Consider the following 16,762-nt stretch of genomic DNA (forward strand, 5'->3'; position numbering starts at 1 on the left):
GTTGTAACTCACTGTTTCTAGCTGTTATTTGCAGGCTTCATTTGTTTTATGCTGTCATGGTTCAGTTTGCCCTTTCCAAGGAACAGCGCCTTTTCACACATACCTCTCCTTGTATTTTTCTACGATTGCTCCTTTCTATAAACGCCTGTAAATTTTATTCTTGTCACATTTGTTGTGCATTCAGAGACAGAGGTCAAATGTCAGGCTCTGTCTTCCAATGGAGCTTGGTGCGTACTTTTCTTTCTGTGACTTCATAGCAAAAGGGTTTTTGCAGCAATCTTTCTGGATACTGCGGGTAGGGAAGGGTCTTGTTCAAGCAAAACAGCCAAATAAAGGAGCTACAGAAAGACCCTAAATTGGTTCCTATTCATGTGCTGGCTGGAGTGGGGGGGTAATCGATATAAGCGCCATTTGCTATTGGGGCTGACCTTGGCCAAAAGGGACATTGCGAGATCTTGGAAGGCGCTCCGTGCCCCTTCTTTCATTGCTTGGCAGAACGGAATGGACTTTTGTATGGGCCTGGAACAGCCTGTGTATGTAGCAAGGGGGTGCCCGCTCAAGCATTACAAAATATGGAAGCGGTGGGAGGACTATCTGGGTCTGGACCTAGACCCGCCTCCAGAGGAGGATGTATCACAACTAATCTAACAGCCGGATGGCCTATGATATGGCGGACATTGCAATGCGCCTAGCACGACACGGACGGAGTGAGCCGCGGCACGTGCGGGAGGGAGGGGGGAGTTGAGGGTAGGTGGGGGAGGGCGGGGGGGTTGTACAATAATGCATTTCTTTGTTTCTTAACTCGACTGCCTATTTGCATATGAAAATGTCTGCATGTCAAAGCCCGTGATAACTTGTTTGCCTCTGGATGTCAGAGGATTACTTGATGTGTTCCTATCATGCAACAAATAAAGTCTGTTTAAAAAAAAAAACAGCCAAATGAACTGTACACATAGGTCACATACATGAAGCACATTTTTTGTTAATTCTGAAGTAATTTGCAAACAAATACTTTAATATGGTCAAAATAAATCAATCCATGAGGTGATGCCGTTTGCAGACATTATCGTTTGTGCACTCTATATTTTTATTAGTAAAACTACGTCTGTACAAATGTAATGGTCATTTCAATTACAAAATTTGTTGTCTGTAATGGTAGTATGCTACTCTGCACCATGCCACTGCACTCTACTCTGCACCAATTCGAATTGCATGCATCTGTAATCACTCTTGTTTTCAATTACCATATATAGTTTGTTTTCAATTAATTTCCAGACGTCGGTGTGTTTTTACAAAAATAAATGTCATAAAGTATCCAATTCCATGACATTTAAAACCGACTCGACCAACGCTTTAATCTGTGCAACACTGCACTCTACCCTGCGGACTGCACTCTACGACACAATACCCTGCAGCACTTCTCTAGTCCACACTCTGCCACTATACTCTACAACACTCTATCCCACTATACTCTGCAACACTCTGTCACTGCACGAGGCCCTGCACCACTGCAACCATGCACTCTATGCTGCTGCACTCTACGCCACTCTTTTCTACACCCCTGCACCATGCTACGCCACTGCACTCACACCACTCTATTCTACGTCACTGCACCCCATTGCACTCAACTCTGCACCACTCTTTTCTACGGCACTCTACTCTGCCAATGTGCGCTATGCCACTGCTCTCTACAACACTGCACTACACCACAATACTCTACACCACTTTACTTTGCACCACACCATGACACTGCAATCTGCGCCTCTGCATTCTGCGACACTAGTCTGTACAATTGCACTCTCCACCACTGACCTCTATGCCACTCTGCTCTGTGCCACTCTTCACCACATTACTCTACGCCACTGTATACTACGCCACTCCACGCTGCATCACTCCATGCCACTGCACAACTCTAATCTATGCCACTGCATTTTACAATGCTTCATTGTACGTAGCTGAATTCAATACAGCTGCCCTCTACACCACTATACTTTAACACTACGGCAATGCATGCTACACCAGTTCCCTCTACTCCGCGCAACTCTACGGCACTGCACTCTGATCCACCCTAGTCCACTACCCTCTACTCTGCGGTTCTTTATGCCAATGCACTACACGCCACTCTACACCACTGCACTTTACTCTACACCACTCTAATCTTCTGTACTGCATTCTATGCCAATGCACACGCCATTCTACCCTATATCACTCCACTGTAATCTGCAGTCCTCCACCCTGCGCCACTGCACTCTATGCAATAGCACTCTACTTTGCACCACTGGACTCTACGCCACTATGTTCTGCAATAATGCACTTTCCACCACTGAATCCAACCCAGCACTAATGTGCTCTATGCCTCTGCCCTCAGCAGCATTGCTCTCTATGCCAATGCACTCTGCTGCTCCGCTTTATACCACTTTAAAACATGACACACTAAGCCTCTCCATGACACTATTTCACTCTACCATTCCACTCTGACACTCAAAGCTACTCTCCACTATGCCACTAACTTTTAGCCATGCTGGACAGGAGCCACACTGGTGTACAACATGGCCAAAAACATTAGCAAAGCCAATCTCTCCTATTGGCTTTGGCAAAGCTTGTTATTACTTGATAATTGTATAGAGTGTCGCATTGTACCAGTGAACCGTATCTGCGATTGAATAGTTAGTCTTATATGTTTGAATTAAATGCGGCAAGGCCTATCTGGCAAGCTTCAGTGCGGAGTCCATGTGAAATCATACTGAAAAAAATATAGGCTATACAAATCTAGACTCAAACTGCTGCCAAAAATTCTGTAACACAAAAAAACTTCATACAGAAATGATCTATTTTTAATTGTGGGGGCCTTGAATGTTTCTAGACAAATACTTCCTAGCGGATTTAGTTGAAGGTGGACATTTCTATAGGAAGGTACGTATGTTAGAGGTTTTTGATTCTTATGTCTGCTTAGTCTTCTTTTTTGGTCTATTTTTATATACTACCCTGTGCAGTTTTAAGAACTGTGTGTTATTGCTGTATTCAGGTGTGCGTGTGTTTAGAAGAGTTGGTTAAAACAATTCTACAGACTATAATCCGGTGAGTAATTCTGGCCTCTTATTTTACCCAGCTGATTTTCTGCTCAAAAGCCTAGTTGTATTACAAACAGTTCAAATTATGATGTCTGGGTCACCTCTTCTTAAGTGGTGGTTGTTTTTACAAGTGGTTTGTCAAATTTACATTACTTATTGGAGCATTACCCAAGCTTCTTGGTGCTGTGAGACTAAAGCAACATAACCACTGGGCAAGGTATAAAAGAGAATGAGAGATTTAGAGTGCTAAAAGGCTGATTTGTAATAGTTTTGTGAACTTTATCAAAGGGATCACTGTTCTCAAATTGACTGGGAAGGGAGTTCTATGATTTCACTCTGGCTACGGCAAAAACGATATCTCCAAATACTTGATATCTTATTTGGTTTTTGGTGCAGCAAGAAGTGGTAAAGTGGTGGACTGCATGGTATTGCAGAATCCAGTCAGAGGTGAATGAACTGTTGGTCTCCAGGTGCTGTGCGTTGTCAGACTATTCATAACCCAGAATTTGACAGAAGCCTTGCCTCTGGGTACGGTTTCTCGATATTAGTGTTGGCTTTAACAAAGCGGTTTACCTATTAGCACAGATCATGAACGTTTCTCGGAATGGATTTATGCTAAACCTGAAAAGTAAAATGCCACCTATGTCAAAAACCTTTGCAAAATAGTTTTGCCCTTTAGTGGCTGATATCTTGTTCTAGGGATTATATATTTACTTAGGTACTTCATATAACTTGACATAACCCTAGACTAGGTTGGCACAGCGCTGTACAGAGGCAAGGCACAAGCGACAGCGACACAAGTAAAAAGCATGTCTGAAAACTTGAAATCTAGCTCTTGGAAGGGAATGGGTTGTCAGGATTTGAAAAGATAAATTATAATAGGTGGTAGTGTTTACGAACGTTTTTTTTGTTTTATAACATGCTGTTTGGGGCCTCTTTTGAAAGTGGAGATTGATGTGACCTATCTGTGGGTATGTCCTCGTAGCATTCCAAATCCTTGGATCATTACTACAGTATGACTCTGGCGGAACAACATTTGAAATAGGGGGGTATCCCACTTGATCAGGTCTTTGCTTTTCAAAGTTATTTTCTGCCAGACAGCTGAAGTTGGTTAGACTAAGTATTAAAGTATGTTCTATTTCATCACCTTGTATAGGTTCCATACAGGCAGGGCAAACGGTTTGTAAGAACCCATCATAATGAGGAAAAGACTGGTGTGATGTGTGGGGATGTTTTTATGGTTGAGACCCTGCTGAGTGGAGAGCTGCTTTGGTGGGAGCTAGGAGACATTTAGGCAGCAGCTCACTTCTGTAGCATGTATGTGAGATGACATTAGCTTGGACAGCCAGCTTGAAGACTTGCTTTGGAGGAAAAAAATGTGTGCGGTTACAAGAATCTTTAGATAAAACACAGACTTCCTTGTCTGTCCATTTGTTTGATATGTAGCTCATGGTGAAGTAGTCAAGCCTGATGCCAAGTAATGTAGCTGTGAAGATAGTCTTTGCTGTGAGGCTGATATCCTTGTATTTTCTTGACGATTGTGCTGTAAATTCCTTTTCTTTTTAAAGGGAGAGAAGGTGAAATTCAATATTTAAAGTTTGACTTTAATTTCATGTTTAACATGGGGTTCTGTATATCCAGAAGGGAGGAGGTAAGGGTTGTAAGGCAGCAGCACTGAGTATCATCAGCATATCACAAAACGGTGATAGTGTTTTGCTGGTAGGTTGTCTAGTGATTCCACATAAAGATGGATGTGCAAGAAAGTGAGACTGAAGCCCTGATGTCCTCCAAAAAGGACTGATAGGGCTAGATAGTTTCCTACTTGGATGCTTTGTCAGAGATGGGAGCTGAAAAACTGTAGCACTGTTCCTTCTTTACCGATTCTGTTTCTGCGAATTGTAAGAGGGCATATTCATCAACTGGATCAAAGGCTGCTGACGGGAATGATATCTAGAGGCACACAATCTTCATCAGAGAAAAGTAGAGCATTATACACAATTATAAGTATAGGGGTTTCAGTGCACAGAACCATGTTTTGATGATTCCTAATAGATGATTGGTGTATTCTCGCTGACTGGTTGCACATCTGTCAATGATAGTTGATACCGAAGATGTCCCTGTGATAGATTTGTAGTTTTTAAGCACATTGTTATCTGTGCTTGACTTCCTAAGCAGGGGAATGGCTGTGTCCAATTTTGAAAGAGTCAATGTTTAGGGAGGATCTGATAATTTAGAGCAAAAGCATCAGTGATCTTTGGGTGGGATGGGATCTAATACAAAGGTTGACACATTTGTGTTTGTGATGGCAGTTTTCATTTTATCTATGGTGATGGGGGTGGACGTACTCCAGGTAGTGTCAGTATTTTTCTTTATGAAACTTGGGTTATCGGAGGGAGAGGAAGGTGATAGTTTTACTAGATCATCCCTAATCTTCATGAAGGTGTTAGGCTAGATTGTTGGATTTGGGTTCTACTGTGGGAGGTGGAGTGTCCTATGTTGATTTTGCAGAATGATCTAGCAAAGTTCTTTAAAGTCGTTTTGAAGCATCTGTATGTTTCGATCTTATGAGTGTGTCAGTGAGAGAAAGAATCATGTTGTCCTATTGCTGTACTAGTTTGGCAATGACACCCTCAATCTCTGCTGGTAGTTTGGCCTAGTGGATCATACAGTCTAGTGCCTTATTGTTGATGTGATTGAGGTCTCTAGAGTTTACAATAGATACGATATTGTAAATTGTTAGTCCGGAGGAAAAGATCTATTATAGATGAGTTGCATTTATTATCATTTCTCTATTAAAGGTTGAAGTTACTAATCAAAATGTGATGATCTCAAGAGAGGAATTAGGCCTTCGTGTATTTTTTTTTTTAAGTCTTCCAGAAGCCCTTTTTTGTAAATAGGATAGGTGGTAAGGGTTATTTATTCTGGTAAGTTTGGCTGTTATGGTTGCAACATCACACACGGGACATTGGAAGAGAGAGGAATTGCCAGGTAAAATTTGAGTCATTCCATGCGCATGTTACGCCCGAGGTGGTTTTTCACCATTGCGTTCACGAGAAAAATATGGTCTATGCTAAAGATATTTCAGTAAGTCTGCACCAGTGTTCATTGAGCTGCACTTGTAATCCTTTGAGTTAATAATTGAATATCAACATATTTTTTCTGCAAAATGTTTCTTGATCTTAAGTGGAATATCTTGGTAAAACAACTTTTTTCCTTCAAAAGAGAATACGAGTCTTCTCTGCTGCTCAAAATTGATATCATTTAGGAAAGTGCCTTTTTCTATTAATTCACCTCTACTGTGTATGGTATGTCTGGGTCCACGTACAGTGTACTCCAGTTCATGCACGTACTCATCCAGTTTAGTTTTTTCCTGTGCAATCTAGTTTTTGTAATCCTTAAAGTATGATAGGATAAATATGACTAGAAGTACCCATATAAAGAGAAAATGATGAGAGCTACTCATGGAATCTGGAAAACTGATAATTTTGTATATACTGCTATGGAAAAGTCACAAATAACTTCATTTTTGGATCAGTTGTTGTTGGCAGTGTTGGGGCAGATCATGCAGTCCTAGCACCAGTATTTTATAAGAAAACAAACTGCTCCATTGATAATTTTTGTGCCTCAAAATTGTAACCATGTTTACTGCTGGGTCAATAGCACTGTTTCACTTCAGCCGATGCTTAACGCTCTGCTCCATAGCCCCCGAGATTCCACATATGGGCTTCCATTTAGCTGTGGCATGCCGCATTAAGGGCCTGAAAAAATATGACAATACCCTCTATCCTCTCAAATTTCTTCCCCTGCTACTTTTTTCTGTCCCTCGCCATCCTCGGAACTAGCTGTATTTACAAAGCCTTCACAAAAAGCACCTGTAAAAAAAATATTAGTTGAGAGGGGATGGAGCCCCACTCAAATAAACACATTCCTTGTCAGTGAACCATAAAAGTCACTACATTAGCCTGTGCTTAACCTTCTGTTAGCTTGGCACAAAGCAGTCAGGTGTAACTTGGAGACAGTGTGTAAAGTATTTATGCAACACTTTAAATGGTTATAAACTGAAAACAACACAAGAATAATCCCAAACCAATTTTAGGAAAATAGAGTACATTTAAATAAATACAATGACAGCAAACAAAATCCAATTGGTGATTCCTTGTTTAGTTTTTAGTGAAATTGGCGCAAAGGAGCACAAAGCACCACTTATGCTTACTTGCTACTGAACTGGGGTAAAGTAACAAGTTCAGTCTGACTGCGATAGAGTGTGGGTCGTTTGCAAGGACCAAGTTAGTCTAACTGAAGAGTGCCTTTCTCAAGTCTGGAATGAAAAGTTCTGTCCGAGGCGGCTTTCTGCGCGAGAAGGAGGTAGAACCCTGCAGATGGTTGTTGCTGAATCATAAAGCTGATCATCACTGGAGCGTGGTGTTGGTTGATTGCCCTTGTCGGTGCAAAGTATGAGTCTTGCAATGCTGATTGCTGCCAGTGCACAGAGCAGGTCCTGTTGTGGAGTTTCCTGCTGTGGAGTTATGTTGGCGGTTGTCACAGGTGGTCGATTCTCGGCACAAATAAATTACTGCACAGTCGCAAGCAGCTCAGCCGTCAGGATTTTCCTTCTTTCTTGAGGAGTTGTCACTGATATCAGCCAAGGGTCCAGGACCTGGGGATGGGTTGGACAGGGGATTACCTCTTTGGGAATCAGAATTCACTCTGGCATAGGCCAGCAGCAGAGCTCCGGCAGGTCCAGGCTGGTCCGTTGCATGGAGGCATGTGGAGGCTTGTGAGTCCTTGCTCAAAAAATCCCCTCTGTTGGCAATTTAAAGCTATCACAAAATTACCCATCCCTACTCGCATTACAACTTTAGCATTTCTCACTTACTTTCCCTTCTTTATTCTTGCTTTCATCTTTATTTCTTTAATTCTTTCGTATAACTTCCCTTTCATTTCTTCTAATTGTATCTCTTCATACTTTCTTTTGGTTCTCTTTCCATTTATTTCATATCTCCTTCTCAACCTATTAGTGCAACACTTACACCATATTATTATTGACAAAACTAATATTGCTATACCTACTAAAGGGAAAACTACTTGTCCTAGGAAACTTTTCCCTATATTAGTAAATCAAGTCCCTACTGAGAAATATTTTTTGTTAGTCTTTCCCATACACTGTCAACCTCCAGTGGTTTAATTCTTCTGGCATTTTCGTAATATTCTTTATATATCCTTTAATTTCTGTGCTTTTATCCGGTATGTAAGTGCAACAATGTTGCACTGTCAACATTTTACATACTCCGCCCTCTTTGGCCAATAATATGTCAAGAGCAAGTTGATTCTGCAAAACCATAGATCTAAATGCAACCATTTCTGTATTAATCATCAAGAAACCTCCAGCAGTATCAGTCGAAAGACGATCAACTACTGTTGACAACTGACAGATTCTATGTGAATTTAAACGACTCCCACTGAAGGTATCAATTAACTAAATATGTCACCTATTATTTCTGAAAAACTAGCTCTCTTCGTGTTAGTTCATTAGTGTTTTCATTGCTCCCAGTGATTCTTTTTACATGATAAATCTTTGGAAATACCATTCCGAAATAGCAACTTCCGTACCACCGTGCAGGCAGCTCATAATAAGCTTTGATTTGATTTGCACACGTAAACGCCAGGAAATACTGGATCAGTTCCCACTTTTAGTCCCAAACCTCCCAAAACTAGGAAGTTATGTTCACATTCACTGGAACCAATAAATACGTTATTATAATAGGTTTTTAATCTATGAAGGCATGTTTTCCCTGTCTTCACAAAGTCTAGGTCATCGCAGCATGAGCCTTGCCAGCTACATAAATTCCCGCTCTCTCAGCCCATGGTGGAATATGGTGTTTCTGTTCTGTAGTTTTTCTTTGGAAATCTTGCCTCTCCACTCTTCAACTAAATTTAAAAACACTTTCTCTTCTTCATGTAATTAGCATGTTAGATTGTTTTGATGTGCCTTTTCTATATCTAATGACTTCAGTTTGGAAAAATTTACCCATAAACTGTGCATCTAGACCAGGGGTACTCATAGTACTGCCCGCGGGCCGGTGGCGGCCTGGCAAGCCTTCCTGGGCGGCCCGCGGACATTGCAGACACCTGTGTTTAAAATTAAATAAATTTAAGTGTTCGCAAATACAGCCGCAGCAGCGTGGACTCAGACTGTGCTCTGTGGGGGCCTGGGTGATTCCAGTGATTGTCAGAGGGGAGCTGCAGGGGCCTAAGAGGTGAAATTCAACAAAGCCTAATTAACATGTAAATGGTCTTTTAAAGACCCATGAAGTACTTGGTGCGGCTGTGTGTGCGCGTCCGGGGAAGCTGTCTCAGCCCGGGCTGAGGGCTGACACACACACACATGTGAGAGGGAGGGAGGGTGACACGGAGGGAGGGAAACAGAGAGTGGGAGACGGGTGGAGACACAGAGGGAGGGAGACACAGAGGGAGGGAGGGAGACACAGAGGGAGGGAGGGAGACACGGAGGGAGGGAGACACAGAGGGATGGAGGGAAACAGAGTGGGAGACAGGGAGGGAGACACAGAGGGAAGGAGGGAGACACAGAGGGAGGGAGACAGAGGGAGGGAGACACAGAGGGAGGGAAACAGAGTGGGAAACAGGGAGGGAGAGTGGGAGACAGGGAGGGAGACACAGAAGGAGAGTGGGAGACATGGAGGGAGAGTGGGAGACCGGGAAGGAGACACACCGGGAGGGAGGCAGACACAAAGGAAGAGAGGGAGACACAGAGGGAGAGAGACGGAGAGAGAGAAGGAGGCAGAGAGAGAAAGATGTGTGTATGCTGGGTCTGGTGGCTCAGTGGACGAAGGTGTCTGCTGCAGGGACCTGTGTTTAACCTCATGGTCACAATTTTTGTTTGCTTTAGCCCTGCCCCTTCCCCCTCTGACCCCGCCCCCACCGGTGCAGCCCTCAGCCACGAACCACACTAAATTTGGCCCCCGAGAGAAAGTTTGTGAGTACCCATGATCTAGACTACTGCGTACTTGATTCATATTCTTTCGAATAGGAATTTCTGTAAATACATCTATATTAGAATAATAATATTGAAGGTTTCCTGTTCTATAAAATAAAGCTGACAATATAGTACATGAAATACCATATGTTAAAGGTAAATGATGGTACGTTACTCCCTCTGCTACTGAAGCAGGTAATTTCATACAAACATAACAATCACTAATCTCCATTGTGTCTACATACTGAAACAACAACTTTGTAAATAGATTTAATGAGGTGTCATTATCTATTATGGTGTGATGTAAATCTATCTTATCTGCTGCTTCTAATTCTTCTCTATCTCCTTTCTGGTTTGCAATCTTTAAATTAGTGTTTGTATCATTCTTTTTGTCCGTTATCATAAGATAAGGAACTGCTAATGTTAAAAATAGCCATACTGAGATCACTAATAATATACTACATATGCAAGCTCTAAAACATTTCTTTACACAACTTCATTTTTGTCTTTCTGCAACCCTGTTCTCAGCCATTTTGACTCGAGAAGATTCCTCTTCTTTTCTTTAGTTACGAATCAGAATCTTAAGTACTTCAAGGAGGCCTCACTTCCCCTTTGTCAATCTGTTCTGGATTTATTTCTTCATCAGATTCTTCATTTAAATCTAGATTCTCGAATTCCTCAAGAATCACGTAAGTCCATTCAGGTCCCTTGAATTTATTGTTCAAGACTTTTAATCTTGGACTTCTTCCAATAGTTTTAGGAACGGACTGCTCAGTCTGAGTTTGACTGGTAACTTCATTTACTTGTTCTGGGTCTTCATTTGTTTTTTTCAAGTAATATTTCAACCTTTAGACTCCCCGTGGCCAATTATCACCTTTTCTGACCCGTTCAAATTGCACTGCACTTTCACCTTCTTCGTCTTTTTCACGAGCTCTTTTATTCTCATTATGTTGTGGCACAACTTGAATTTCCTCGTCTTCAGAGTTTCTCTCTACCTTTCTTTGTTCAGGTCTTGTCTGTGGCTTTTTCTGCCTGAACTCGTTCTTCTTCGAACTGTTCTTGTTCGGATACTCTCTTAGACTGTTCTTCTTCCCAAACTTGTTCTTCTTTTCCTAGCTGGTCCTGTTCAGGTCTTACTACAATTGGATCTTCTGCTGCCTGAACATGTTCTTCAATGCCTGTCTGTCACTGCTCAGGTCTTTCGGTTGATCTGTGTACCTGAGTATGTTCTTCTGTCCTTATCTGGTCCTGCTCAGGGTCTCCAGTATCTTTGTTTACTTCTTCCTGAGCTTGTTCTTCTATACCTGTCTGGTCCTCTCCTGCTCCTCTAATCTAATTTTGTTAACCACCTCAGGTACGTTAACTACTGGTATCCAGTCCTCTGGACTTGTGCTCAGTAGTTCTCTGTCAGTCTCCCTAGAATCTTGTGCTCTAGATTCTTCGGCTGCACAACCATCAGCAGCCTCAACTGTTTGAGTCAGTTGCAGTACTTCTTCATCAGGGACTGTGGCACCCTTTTTGTATGACTGGCATGTATCCAGTTTGGCAAACCTGCACACTTCACTGCTGTGGTGGTGACTAATATGACTTGCTGTGGTTCATCCAACCTGAGTGCTATGCACAACTCTCTGGTGTAATTCTTTACCACCACCACACAATCGCCAGGATTCAAATCATGTGCTTGATCCAGCTGCCTGGTCACTGCATCTTCTCCAACCTGGTGAGAGACAGAATGCTCTAGGTCAGCCAACCATGCTTGTCTCATTGCTCTTCCCATGATAATCTCATGGGGATCAGTCCTGTATTTCTGTCAGGAATACTTCCGAGTCCCATCAGTACAAGAGGCAATGCATCTGACCAACTCATTGAGGTGGATGCAAACACCTTCGCCAGTCTTGATTTGATTGTGACATTCAATTGTTCTACCACTCCAGAAGCCTCTGGGCGGTATGCACAGTGCAGTTTCTGTTCAACTTTGAATGTTTCACAGATTATTCGAATGATTTCATTGTTTAAATGAGGTCCTCTATCTGATTCCAAAGTTACTGGAGAACCATAACGCAGATTTTAATTCCCTCAACAATAATTTGGCAACTGTTCTGCGATAATTTCTCCTAGTAGGGTATGCTTCCACCCATCGTGAAAACACACATTCACAAGGACATGTTTCCTTTCTCTACATGGTGGTAATGCTGTGAAATCTAGCTGTAACCTAATGAAAGGTCCTTCTGCTTTTTCAATTTTTCCCCAACTGACCACTGTTTTTCTGCCTGGATTTACTTGCTGACAAATTAAACATCTCTGGCAAAGGCTTTCTGCAACTACCCTAAACATTGGATTGTACCAATGTTGTCTGAATAGTCATATCATAGCGTTCCCTGCCTACATGAGTGTCTCCATAGTACATTCTCGCCATTTGTGAGAGCAAACCATCTGGCATAACTGGTCTGACATCATGATACACAAACACATAGTCTTCTGCCTCTTTTCACAACCCTGCTTTATCCAATTTTCCTTTTCACTCTCTTCCACTTCATCCTGCAACTCTCACCTCCTCCCATGTTTCGATAGCTGAGAATTACATACGTTGGCAGCTGATTCCACTTGCTTCCTTTTGTCTGTTTATTGACTTGTTGTTTTTTAGCACAATACTGAGCAACCTGGTCAGCATATCGATTACCAGCCGTCACATAGTCATTGTCTGACTGGTGAGCAGCACACTTGACCGCTGCTAGTTCTTTTGGCAATCGTATTGCTTCTAATAGTCCTTTCACAAATTTCCCATTCCAAATAGGGGATCCTGAAGAAGTCAAAAATCCCCTCTGCATCAAAGTTGGCCAAAGTCATGCGCAACCCGGTAACGATATTGGCTATAAGTAAATATGGTCACTTTTCAATTTTCCCCAATTTTGCATGCTTTTATTAAATCTATCAATTCGGCTACTTGTGCAAACTTGACTCCACTTAAACAGGATGCTTCAACAACTCCAGTTAATTTGCATACAGCATAAGCTGCACTCAGTCCACCTTACTCAAGCCTTAAACAGGAGCCATCAACAAATAGTTAATGGTCGGGCTCCTTCAGAGGCTCTTCCAGTATGTCAGGGCGGGGATTAGTACATATCTCGGTCACATCTAAACAATCATGTTCTACCTCATCCTTTACTTCTTCAAAACTTGAGTCTGGGAATAGTGTAGCCGGGTTTACCATGGTACACTGAACAACATTCACATTTTCTGCTCCCAGAATTATTTTTTCATACTTAGTCATCCAACTAGGGGTAAGATGCTGTGTTGGAGTTCTAGTTAATAGAATCTCGACTGAATGTGGAACATATACTTTTACTGGATGTCCCATCACAATTGACTCACTCTGTTTTATGCTCATACGAGTAGCAGCTACTGCTTTTAGGCAGCCAGGTAATGCTGAAGCCACAGATTCCAAGGTAGCAAAAAAGTATGCTACTGGACATCAGCTTAATCTGTGTCTTTGGGTTAAGACTGAGCGTGCACAACCTTCTCTCACACAACAGAATAGTGCAAATTCTTTCATATAATCAGGCATACCTAGAGCTGGTGCCTCACAGAAACAGTTTTGTAATTTTACAAATGCTTCTACGCTTTCTTCGTCCCAAATTATTGGGTCTTTTACTCTTTTTCATGTCATCTGAATTAATTGCTTCGCCAGTAAGGAAAATCCTACAATCCTCTGTCTGCAGTATCCTGCAACTCCAAGAAACATTCTGATCTCTCTCAGTGTTTGGGGTAATTGCATTTGCTTGATTTTATCTAATTCCTCACTCCTCTTTCTCTTTCTTTACTCCTGTTCGGCAAAATTGCAATTTTTCTGGAGAAACTGTGTCCCCCATCAGCCAAATGATTTAGTAATGCGATTGAATCAGTAACACAGTCCTCTCTAGCTTTCGATGCTACAAGCAAGTCATCGATATACAGCACTAAGACTGAATTTCGAGGCATAACTATCTTTACCAAACACTTTTTTCAAAATTTGTTTAAAAATTGAAGGACTTTCTGTATACCCTGGAGGAACTGTATTCCATACAAAAATACGATCCTCAAATTTAAAAGAAAAAAGATACTGGCTGTCAGGGTGTAAAGGAATTGAGAAAAAGGCCTGGCTTAAATCAATCAGTAAACCATCCAGCATTCCAGGGTATCGAATATTGAATTACTGCTGGATTTGGTACTACAGGACAACATTCTACTACACTTTCATTAATCTTCCTTAAATCCTGCGCTATCCGGCACTCTTTCCGCTAGGCTTTTCAAGACCTATTATAGGTGAACCACAAGGACTATGATTTCCTTTAACACCTTGGCTGCTAAGGGTTTTCCCGCTGGGCGCTGGCACTCATTTTTTCCCATTGTTCATGACAAGGTCAGCTCGTCATGAGCGCAGCGCAGGTAACACCCATGACGAGCTGACCTTGTCATTAGCATGGAAGGGGTTAAAATGCCTTGTTTAACCTTTCGGTCAATTTCAGAAGCTACTCCTGCTTTAACTTCTGGACTCATTGTGTATTGTCGGATGTTAAGGTACACGGCACCTTCTTTTACAGTTACTTTCACTGGGTCTACAGTTGCCATTATTTCCTTTCCGGTAAAGTCCCATACTTCTGGATTCACACGGCCGTTTCTACCATTAGGCAAGACTAGGCGGCCGCCTATGGCAGCAAAAAGGGCGAATTTTGTTTTTATTTGAACCTACGAATGTAAAGCTAGGCGGCTGTCTAGTCTTGCCTAATGGTAGAAACAGCCCTAAAGGGGAACGACAAGGTGGTATTTGTGCAAAAGAAAATGTAAGCCACAAACGCTAACCAGCTGCTTCCGTAACTTAGCAACGGCAAACTGAGTTGCCCTACATCAGAGTAAAGGGGCGTAGCTCTATAGTGACAACCGCGTAAGGTGGTATGTATACTCCGAGTCCATCTTGGACTAGCTTTGCATGGTCTGATGTGAGAGTTTCAAATTTAGTAAGCGTAGGGGTGAGAAGATTCCACTGTTAGGCCTTATTAGACTTCTCTAGCTGCCTAAGAGTTATTATAACTACTTCTGCAAATTAAATAGTAGCTCAGTGCACCTTTTTCTGCACTTTATTTTGAAATCGAAATCGATTTCATTTTTCTTCCGGAAGAACAATACTTACTATTGTATTTCTCGAACATTATACCCCACATTAGCGCTAACATACATGGAAAAAACAAGGTAATTGGCGTAACACCTGTTTTAATATACAGCAACAAATCACTCTTTTCAAGATGGCGGCCACGCATATACACTACTCGGGCGACTTTACGAGCCCCAGAATATTTCTGCTGAATTTCAGACTTAAGAGGCAGTAAATAAGTCTCCTGAGTTCGGAGAGAATGGGGTTTGCAGGGCCGGGGCACGTCAGAGGACTGTAGTGAAAGTGAACTCAGTTTACCATCTTCCACTCTAATACTGTTCCTGTTCTCCCTGCCCTCGTACCTGAATGTGTACAATGGAGTCAGATGTCTCGATAGCACAGAGCTCTCTCATCAAAAGGCATTTCACTAGGTATGTAACAGTTGCTCGCCATGCAACAATTCACTGCGGAGTTTAATGAAAACCTGCTTTGCCTTTCTGCCCCACACCTCCCTTTGTTCAGCCCCTAGACCGCCCCTAGATGAACTATTAAAAATGGTTATTTTTCTCTTTCTGAATTCTGGGCTGAAATATTGGCACCTCAGTGAACTTTGCGTCTGTTGTCATAATAATAGGCTGTTCGTGCCTAACAAAAATGAAGTGTCCTCATGATGTAACGAAACCTGTTCTCGTGTAAAGCGCTCTGATACCCAATACTTTTGGGTCAAGATTGCGCTATATAAATCTCCATTAAAAAAAAGAACTGACCACTAGCCTAGTGTCATGCCCAATACCGTCATCAGGTAGTGACTGTTTAGGCCAACGTCAATGTCCATGCTGGGATTTTTGAGTCAGTGCTTACCCTGTTAAAAGTAAAACTACAAATCCCAGAATGCAATGCATAGGTGGCCGCAAACACGGGATTGGTTAAAGGTGTTCCACAACATGGAACCACTTGTCAACTATGGGGAAGTGTGTATTCTGCCTTGCACCGGATCAAATTCTGGTCAGTGGTAACATGCACGAGCGTGTCAATAACTTCTATTCACAGCGCCAAGAAGCAGTTCATTCTGTGTTGTATGCCAAACTTTATTAACGTCTTGCTATAGTCTCTGATTAGCGCAGATTTGAGAATCATGAACTACAATCTCCCTGACGTGGAATTATTTTAATTGTTGTGATCAGCCTCTATTAAATGGATACAATGGTAGATGATAACAATTTCAGGTGCCTCAGTGAAAAAACAAGCATTGGCAAAACCACTAGGTCTGGCCTTGGAAGACGGTGCAAGTTACTATTTTTGTTGTTTCTAGTTTTGAAAACGAGGTGCACTTGACACCTCTCTGGTATTTAAAAACAAGGCTCTATTCCGTGTACATAGGTCTGTGAGTGTATGGCTACCGTAACAGTCTGGCCTGGGCCTTTAGTTCAGGTTGTTTGCAGGACTGACTATGATTGTGTTTCCTGATAGTAAATGCGAGTAACATAAAAGGGTTTCGGCAATAGAGGGTTTGCCTCTCGAACCTGGATGACGGGAGAGAGAGTGATGGTAGTAAAAGGAATGGGGGGG

The sequence above is a fragment of the Lissotriton vulgaris genome, chromosome 3_1 (genome assembly GCF_964263255.1).
Source record: "Lissotriton vulgaris chromosome 3_1, aLisVul1.2, whole genome shotgun sequence".
Classification (NCBI taxonomy): Eukaryota; Metazoa; Chordata; class Amphibia; order Caudata; family Salamandridae; genus Lissotriton; species Lissotriton vulgaris.